The sequence below is a fragment of the Myotis nattereri genome, assembly GCF_964212035.1.
Source record: "Myotis nattereri genome assembly, chromosome: X".
Taxonomy (NCBI): Eukaryota; Metazoa; Chordata; class Mammalia; order Chiroptera; family Vespertilionidae; genus Myotis; species Myotis nattereri.
This window is the reverse complement of record NC_138078.1, coordinates 144,299,388-144,309,005: the sequence shown is the minus strand read 5'-3', so window position 1 is coordinate 144,309,005 and position 9,618 is coordinate 144,299,388.

Below are 9,618 nucleotides of genomic sequence, written 5' to 3'. Positions count from 1 at the left end.
AGCTCCCCAACCCCCCTCCCCTCTGACAGTTGTCAGTCTGTTCCATGTATCCATGCCTCTGTTTCTATTTTGTTCCTCAGTTTATTTGGTTCGTTAGATTCCACATATAAGTGAGATCAGATGGCATTTATCTTTCTCTGACTGGCTTATTTCACTTGGCAAAATAATCTCCGGGTCCATCCATGCTGTAAGAAAAGGTAAGGTTTTCTTCATTTTTACAGTGAAGTATTCCATTGTGTAAATGTACCACAGCTTTTTTAATCTACTCATCTACTGATGGGTATTTGGATTGTTTCCAGATCTTGGCTATTGTAAATAATGCTACATTGAACATAGGAGTGCATATATTCTTTCAAATTAGTATTTTGGGTTTCTTCAGATATATTCCCAGAAGTGGAATCACTGTATCAAAAAGGAAGTTTGATTTTTAACTTTTTGAGGAAACTCCATACTGTTTTCCATAGTGGCTGCACCAATCTGCAATCCCATCAACAGTGCACTAGGATTCCCTTTTCTCCACATCCTCGCCAACACTTGTTGTTTGTTGATTTATTGATGAAAACCATTCTGACAGGCATGAGGTGATATCACATTATGCTTTTAATCTTCATCTCTGTGATGATTAGTGACATTGAAGATTTTTTCATATTTCTATTGGCCATCTGTATGTCCTTTTTGGAGAAGTATTTATACTAGTCCATTGCCCATGTTTTTAATTGGGTTGTTTGTCTTCTTGGTGTTGAGTAGTATAAATTCTTTATATATGTTGGATATTGACTCCTTATCAGATATATCATTGGCAAATACGATCTCCCATTCAGTGGGTACCCTTTCTATTTTGTTAATGGTTTCTTTTGCTGTGCAAAAACTTTTTAGTTTGATGTAGTCCCATTTGTTTACCTTTTCTTTTGTTTCCTTTGCCTCAGGAGATATATCAGCAAAAATATTGCTGCGAGAAATGCCTGAAATTATACTGCCTATGTTTTATGCTAGGATTTTTATGGTTTGTGACTTATATTTAAGTATTTAATCAATTTTAAGTTTATTTTTGTGTATGGTGTAAGTTGGTAGTCCAGTTTTATTTTTTTTGCATGTGTCTGTCCAATTTTCCCAACACCATTTGTTAAAGAGACTGTCTTTACCCCATTGTATGTTCTGGCCTCCTTTGTCAAACATTAATTGCCCATAAAAACATGGGTTTATTTCTGTGCTATCTATTCTGTTTCATTGATCTATATGCCTGTTCTTGTGTCAATACCATGCTGATTTTATTGCTATGGCCTTGTAGTATAGTTTGATATCAGGTAGTGTGATACCTCCAACTTTGTACTTCTTTCTCAAGATTGCTGAGGCTATTTGGGGTCTTTTTTGCTTCCATATACATTTTTGGAATATTTATTCTAGATCTGTGAGACATGCCATTAGTATTTTAATAGGAATTGCAATCAATCTGCAAATTGCTTTGAGTAGTATGGACATTTTAATGATGCTAATTTTTCCTATCCATGCTTTATTTGTGTCTTTCTCAATTTCTTTCTTCAGTATCTCATAATTTCCCTAGGACAGGTCTTTTACCTCATCGGTTAAATTTATTCCTAGGTACTTTATGTTTTTGTTGCAATAGTAAGTGAGATGGTTTTCTTAATTTCTATTTCTGATAGTTCATTATTGGTATATAAAAATGCCACCAATTTCTGAATATTTTTGTATCCAGCTACTTTGCTTAATTCATTTATTAGATCTAGAAGTTTTTTTCTGATGGAGTATTTACAGTTTTCTATGTACAATATCATGCCATCTGTGAATAATGACAGTTTTACTTCCTCCTTTTCCATTTGGATGCCTTTTATTTGTTTGTCTTATCCGATTGCTGTGGCTATTACTTCTCCCAATACTATGTTGTATAAGAGTGGTGAAAGTGGGCATCCTGTCTTGTTCATGAACTTAAGGGAAACACTTTTAGGTTTTGCCCATTGAATATGATATTGACTGTCAGTTTGTCATATATGGCCTTTATTATGTTGAGATATGATCCCTCCATTCCCACTTTACTGAGAGTTTTTATCATAAATGGGTTTTGGTTTTATCAAATGCTTTTTCTGCATTTGTTGATATGATGATGTGATTTTTATCCTTCATTTTGTTTATGTGGATGTATCACATTTATTGATTTGCTAATATTGTACTAACCTTGCATCTCTGGAATAAATCCCACTTGATCGTGGTGTATGATCTTTTTAATGTATTGCTGGATCCAGTTTATTAATATATTGTTGAGGATTTTAGTATCTGTTTATTGGGGATATTGCCCCAGAGTTTTTAAAAAAATATATTTTTTGATTTTTTACAGAGAGGAAGAAGAGGGATAGAGAGCTAGAAACATCGATGAGAGAGAAACATAGATCAGCTGCCTCCTGCACACCCCCCAATGGGGATGTGCCTGCAACCAAGGTACATGCCCTTGACCAGAATAGAACCTGGGACCCTTCAGTTCACAGGCTGACGCTCTATCCACTGAGCCAAACTGGTTAGGGAAAGTTTTCTTTCTTTGTATTGTTTCCATCTGGTTTTGGAATTAGGATGATGCTGGCCTCATAAAAAGAGCTTGGAAGTCGTCCCTTCTCTTGAATTTTCTCGAATAGTTTGAGAAGGATAGGTATTACTTTTCCCTTAAATGTTTGATAAAATTTACCTGTGAAGCCATCTGGTTCAAGACTTTTGTTTGCCTGGGAGTTTTATTATAGTTATTGGTTTTTTTAAATTTTTTTAATTAAATCTTTATTGTTCAGATTATTACATTTGTTCCTCTTTTTCCCCCCCATAACTCCCCTCCACCCAGTTCCCACCACACCCTCCTCCCTCACTCCCCACCCACTGTCCTCATCCATAGGTGCACGATTTTTGTCCAGTCTCTTCCCGCATCTCCCTCACCCCTTTCCCCCCTAAGAATAGTCAGTCTACTCCTCTTTCTATGCCCCTGATTCAATTATAATCACCAGTTCATTCTGTTCATCAGATTATTCACTTGATTTTCAGATTCACTTGTTGATAGATGCATATTTGTTGTTCATAATTTGTATCTTTACCTTTTTCTTCTTCTTCCTCTTCTTAAAGGATGCCTTTCAGCATTTCATATAATACTGGTTTGGTGGTGATGAACTCCTTTAGCTTTTCCTTATCTGTGAAGCTCTTTATCTGACCTTCAATTCTGAATGATAGCTTTGCTGGATAAAGTAATCTTGGTTGTAGGTTCTTAGCATTCATCACTTTGAATATTTCTTGCCACTCCCTTCTGGCCTGCAAAGTTTCTGTTGAGAAATCAGCTGACAGTCGTATGGGTACTCCCTTGTAGGTAACTGACTTTCTTTCTCTTGCTGCTCTTAAGATTCTCTGTCTTTTGCTCTTGGCATTTTAATTATGATGTGTCTTGGTGTGGTCCTCTTTGGATTCCTTTTGTTTGGGGTTCTCTGCGCTTCCTGGACTTGTAAGTCTATTTCTTTCACCAGGTAGGGGAAGTTTTCTGTCATTATTTCTTCAAATAGGTTTTCAATATCTTGCTCTCTCTCATCTTCTGGCACCCCTATAATTCAGATGTTGGTGCGCTTGAAGCTGTCCCAGAGGCTCCTTACGCTATCTTCATATTTTTGGATTCTTTTTTCATTTTGCTTTTCTGGTTGGGTGTTTTTTGCTTCTTCGTATTTCAAATCTTTGACTTGATTCTTGCAGTCCTCTGGTCTGCTGTTGGGAGTCTGTATAATATTCTTTATTTCAGTCAGTGTATGCTTAATTTCTAGTTGGTTCTTTATCACAACATCGAGGGTCTCATTAGATTTCTTATAGAACTCATTAAGTTTATCGGCAGTTTCTAGAAAATCATTGAAAGACCTTAAAAGTGTGGTTTTGAACTCTATATCCAGTAGTTTGCTTTCCTCCATTTCTGTCATTTGTGTCCTTTTTCTTTGTCTCCGCATTTTTTATGCTTCCCTGTGTTGATAAAGTGGTTTTCTGTGCTGAGTGTCCTCTAGGGCCCAGTGGTTTAGCCTCCCCAATTACCTGAGGAGGACACTCTTGGTGCACCCCCTTGTGGACTTTGTGCACAGTCTTGTTGTAGTTAAACCTTGATTGTTGTAGTTATCACTGGGAGGAATTGACCTCCAGGCAAATTGGCTGTGAGAATCAGCTGTGTCTGCAGTGGGAGAACTTCTGTGCTGGAGACACACCTCTGGGGGTAGACTTGCTTCGATGGGGCTTTGGTGCTCACTGAGTCTGCCCCTGAGTATGTCCTTTATGTTTCCACGGAGCTGCAAACTGGATGGACCCACTCTGACCTCTGGGCTTCCTGGCTCCTGGATCTCTAGGGAGGTGTTAATCTAGCCTTTGCCTGAGGCTATCCAGCAAAAGCCTCCCTGAAGGGCTTGGGCGGGGCGGGTCCCAGCGGATCAACAGGGCAGGGCTAGCAGTTATGGCTGCTCTCAGTCTTTCCCTCAGAGACTTTGCTTCTCAATGTCCCTGGTAATCGCTGCAAGCCCCTCGGAGAGAAACCTGCCCTCGAGTTCCGACCGCTGCCAGACAGTCCCGCTTCTCCCGTATAAGTTTGGGTCCCTAGAGACTCGCCCAGAACTGGAGCTCAGAGCCTGAGACTCCCTCCCGATTGAAAACAACAACCGCGCCCTCAGCCGCCAGCCTGCTCCGCACGCACCTCCGCACCTTAGTATTTTATTTCTGCACCCCGCCTCCTCTGAATCTCAGTATGCTTTTCTCTTTCCTTCTAATTGTGGAATTTCCACTCAGCCAGCCTTCCTGTGGTTCTGGGTGATGTCCGTTCCGTCTTTTAGTTGTATTTTTGAAATGGTTGTGCGAGGCAGCAATCTCCGGTGTTTACCTATGCCGCCATCTTGGTTTCTCCACTATTATTGTTATTGTTGTTATTATTATTATTTTAAATAAATTGTATTGCTTTTTTTACAGAGAGGAAGGGAGAGGGATAGAGAGTTAGAAACACTGATGAGATAGAAACATTGATCAGCTGCCTCCTGCAAACCCCCAACTGGGGATGTGCCCACAACCAAAGTACATGCCCTTGAACAGAATCGAACCCGGGACCCTTCAGTCCACAGGCTGATGCTCTATCCACTGCCAACCCGGTTAGGGCTATTGTTATTATTATTACTGCTTTGATTTAATTATTTGTAATTGGTCTATTCAGGGGTTTTTTTATTTTTCCTGATTCATTTTCAGAAGATTGTATGTTTCTAGAAATTTATCCATTTTGCTGAGTTTGTCCAATTCCTTGACATATAGTTGGTTATAGTATTTTCTTACAATCCTTTGTATTTCTTTTATTTTTATTGATTTCAGAGAAGAAGGGAGAGGGCGGGAGAGATAGAAACATCAATGATGAGAGAGAATCATGGATCGGCTGCCTTCTGCACACCCACACTGGGGATCGAGTCTGCAACCCGGGCATGTGCCCTGATCGGGAATCGAACCGTGACCTCCTGGTTCATAGGTTGATGTTCAACCACTGAGCCAGGACAGCTGGGCTATCCTTTGTATTTCTGAGGTGTCAGTTCTCTTTCATTTCTGATTTTATTTATTTGAGTCCACTCTGTTTTTGTGGTTTTTCACATAATTATCAGATAACATTTTAACAATTTTTTTTTATTTACTATTCCAAAGATTGCTGCTATTTTCTCTATTGTCTATTTTGCTTTCCTCAGGCTTGCTTGTTGAACAATTTTGAAAATTTAGTGTTATTGTGGGTTGTTTTTTTTTTAGTTTCTCTTATTTAAAAGAAAAAAACAGTTCAAGATGATAATTAGCCTGAGGATAGATTTGAATGGTTCCTTCAACTCTGAATTTATAATGTTTTCACTGATTGTAGTTCAAATTATCATGTAATTGCATTTTAAAAATTTTATCTTCACCCCAAGATAACTTAGAAGTTTTTTGTTGTTTTAAACCAATGAATATGGGTGAAGGTAGCTGTTGTGGAGTGGAGTATGGGGTCTCAGCTCCAGCCTACAACTGGACCTCTGAGAGGGAGGCTAGGACTGGGCCTTATATCAGTAGGGATACCCGAATCATTTGGAATAGAGATAAAATTATAAACATATCTTCAGCTAATCAAGCTCTTTCCTCACAATTTAAACTTTGGTTGCTTCCTTCAAATTGCTGTTTTCTTTTTCTTTTTAAATTTTATTTTATTAATCCTCACTTGAGGATTTTTTTCCATTGATTTTTAGAGTAGGAAGAAGAGGAAGAGACAGACAGAGAGAAACATCAATGTGAGAGAGACCCATCAATAGGTTGTCTCTCGCACAGGGATCAAGCCTGCAACTGCAGTACGTGCCCTTGACTAGAATCGAACCCAGACCCTTCAGTCTGCAGGCCGATGCTCTGTCCACTGAGCCAAACTGGCTAGGGCAAATTGATCTATTTTTCACAGTGAAAATATTGGCAATGATATCCTTATCCTGCATCTCCTGCTGCCTGATGCCCTGGCGGGGGGGCGGGGAATGGGAAAACTGGGGGTAAGAAAGGATGGGGGTGCATGGAAGAGAATTTGGAGGCTCTGATGTCCAGACCCCTATAAGGGGTAGGAGTATTTTAGGCCAAGAAAGAGAGGACTTGAATGTATCCTTGCACTCTGTTGCAACTAAAAATTAGAATCCAGAAATGGAGAATCCTGAGGCCCGGATGATACAGCCAATCTAAGGGCATATATCTGAGGTCTGCTAGCATTGAAGTTTATCCCAGATAGTTGGATTTCTAGGAAGCCCCTTCGAAGTGTGATAAGGGTCACAAAATGGTTTACTATGGGAAGATTCATAGTAGAGGTTGAGAATTAGAATGGTGGCATGGATGCCAATGAGGATGATTTAGAGTGAGCACACAATGCTAGATTGGAGAAGATGAAGGCAGGTCTCAAACAAAAAGCCTTCCTTTATAACGCAATGTGGAGGCATTGATAGGAGTGACTGAGAACCTCCGCTCTGGAATAGCTCACCATGTAGGGATTCCAGGAGTAGTGCTGGCCCCTGTCTCTTCTGTGGGTCAAATTTCTTCTCTGCCTTCACTCATTTCGGTAGATATAAGGGGATGGAATAGGAGAACAAAAAAGTATGGAGCTGTTTTCTATGATTAGTGATAAAAATCCTATTCTATAATTCAGAAAGAAAGAGAGGCAGGAAAGAGTAGAAATAAAGATGTCTATTCTGCCAAGGTTCTTAGTCTAGGGTCTCTTGTCAAGAAAACCTCAGAGCCCAGCTGGTGTGGCTCAGTGGTTGAGCATCAACCTATGAACCAGGAGGTTAGGATTCGATTCCCGGTCAGGGCGCATGCCTGGATTGTGGGCTTGATCCCCAATGCTGTGCATACAGGAGGCAGCCAGTCAATGATTCTCTCTCATCATTGATGTCTCTCTCTCTCTCTCTCTCTCTCTCTCTCTCTCTCTCTCTCTCTCTCTCTCCCTCTCTCTTCTTCTCTGAAATCAATAAAAAATATGTTTTTTCAAAAAGAAAGAAAACCTTAGATTTTACCCCTGATGCATTGATGGGAGCAAGGGAATTTGGACTTTACATGTGGAATTAATCTCACTCAACATCATCCACAGATTTAATTTATTTTTGGTGGATAATGGCTAGAGTGGTAGAGAATTATTAGACTGTGGTAGGGAAAGGCAAGGGAGATAAGGTATAACATTTTTAGCTTCCCTCCCCCATTCTTTGTTTTTCCTTTTCTCTCTTCTCATGACCAGAAGTCTAGACAGGAAGCAGTTTGGTTGCCAAGGAAACTGAAGCTGAATATGCTTGATTCCTCAGCTTGTGAGATAAAAACAAAATTGGTATTCAAAATGCAAAACCTTATGGAGGATGGGTGTTTTTAATTTTCTATTAAATTTATCAGGGTGACTGGTTAATAAAATTATATATGTTTCAGTTGTACAATTCTATAATACATCATCTGTATATTGTATTATATGTTCACCATCTTGTCAAGTCTCCTTCCATCACCATTTATCCCACCTTTACTCACTTCTACCTCCCCCAACTCATTTTCCTGCTGGTAATCACCATACTATTGTCTGTGTCTATGAGGGTTTTTTGTTTAATCTCTTCACAGTTTTCACCCAGCTCCCCATCCCCCTCCCCTCTGACAGCTGTCAGTCTGTTCTCTGTATCTATGAGTCTGTTTCTATTTTGTTTGTTGGTTTATTTTGTTCATTAGATTCCACATATAAGTGAAATCATATGGTACTTGTCTTTCTCTGACTCACTTATTTCACTTAGTATAATACTCTCCATGTCCATCAACAAAATGAAAAGACAACCCACTAAATGGGAGAACATATTTGCCAATGATACATCTAATAAGGGGTTAATATCCAAAATTTATAAAGGACTTATAAAACTCAACACCAAAAAAACCACCAAACAATCCAATTAAAAAATTGGGCAAAGGACCTGAATAGACACTTCTCCCAAAAGGAGATACAGATGGCCAATAGACATGAAAAAATCCTCCATGTCACTCATCATCAGAGAGATGCAAATTAAAACCACAAGGAGATATCACCTCACACCTCTCAGAATGGCTACCATCAATAAATCAACAAACAACAAGTGTTGGAGAGGATGTGGAGAAAAGGGAATTCTTGTGCACTGTTAGTGGGAATGCAGACTGGTGCAGCCACTGTGGAAAGCAATATGGAGTTACCTGGAAGGTAGGTTTAACCAAACAAGCAGACTCATTCATCCTTATAATTCTTTTATATACACTATATAAATACACAAAGATAAACAGGGAGATTTTTCTAGAAGTTTAGTTGAGAATCACTCTGTGGAATGACTTTGAATCCAGACCCTGCTGCATGCTATTCTCCCATTTGGCCCTTTGCTGCGTCTCACACTGAGACAAAGGCATCATTTCATCTAGCTTTAAAAGCAACAAAAGTATATACCACACCAATCAACATCTTCCACTAGAGGTCCTCCTCAAATTCCAGAAAATTGGTCTCAAAATATCAGTCTTTCAATTTCTAATTAATATGTATTTGTTTTTGGTCAAATATTACAGTCCGTTAAAAATGTCATGGGAATAAAGAGCCATTTCTTATATGTTGCTGCCCCTAGTGTAAAAAATGTAGACTGCACTCTCTTGACAGCCGCAGGCAGCTCAGAGCAGTTTTCTATTTGAATGTTATATTAACACGTTTAGCCTCTTATCTGTACATTTCCACATATACAATTGAATAAATCTGTTCATGTTTTGATTATAAAGTATTAAAACAGGTAGTCTACCACTGGCCATAATATTCTTCTGATGATAAAATAGATTCTGCTCTGTGGCAACTGCTATTTCATACAGTCTCTGTTGTTTTAATCTTGTGATCACCACAGAGACCTTATAAGTTAAAGTGAACTGCCTTTAAAGTTTAAGAAGGGAGTAAAAGGGGGTGTGATTTATATCTGTCTGTAATCTCTTCTATGATTGGAGGATTTTCATAGAAATAAAAAACAGATTTGAGTAGAATTTGTGGTGTGTGTGTGTGTGTGTGTGTGTGTGTGTGTGTGTATAGAGTAGATAAGAGCAAGGTGATAACTTGAATGCATCAAT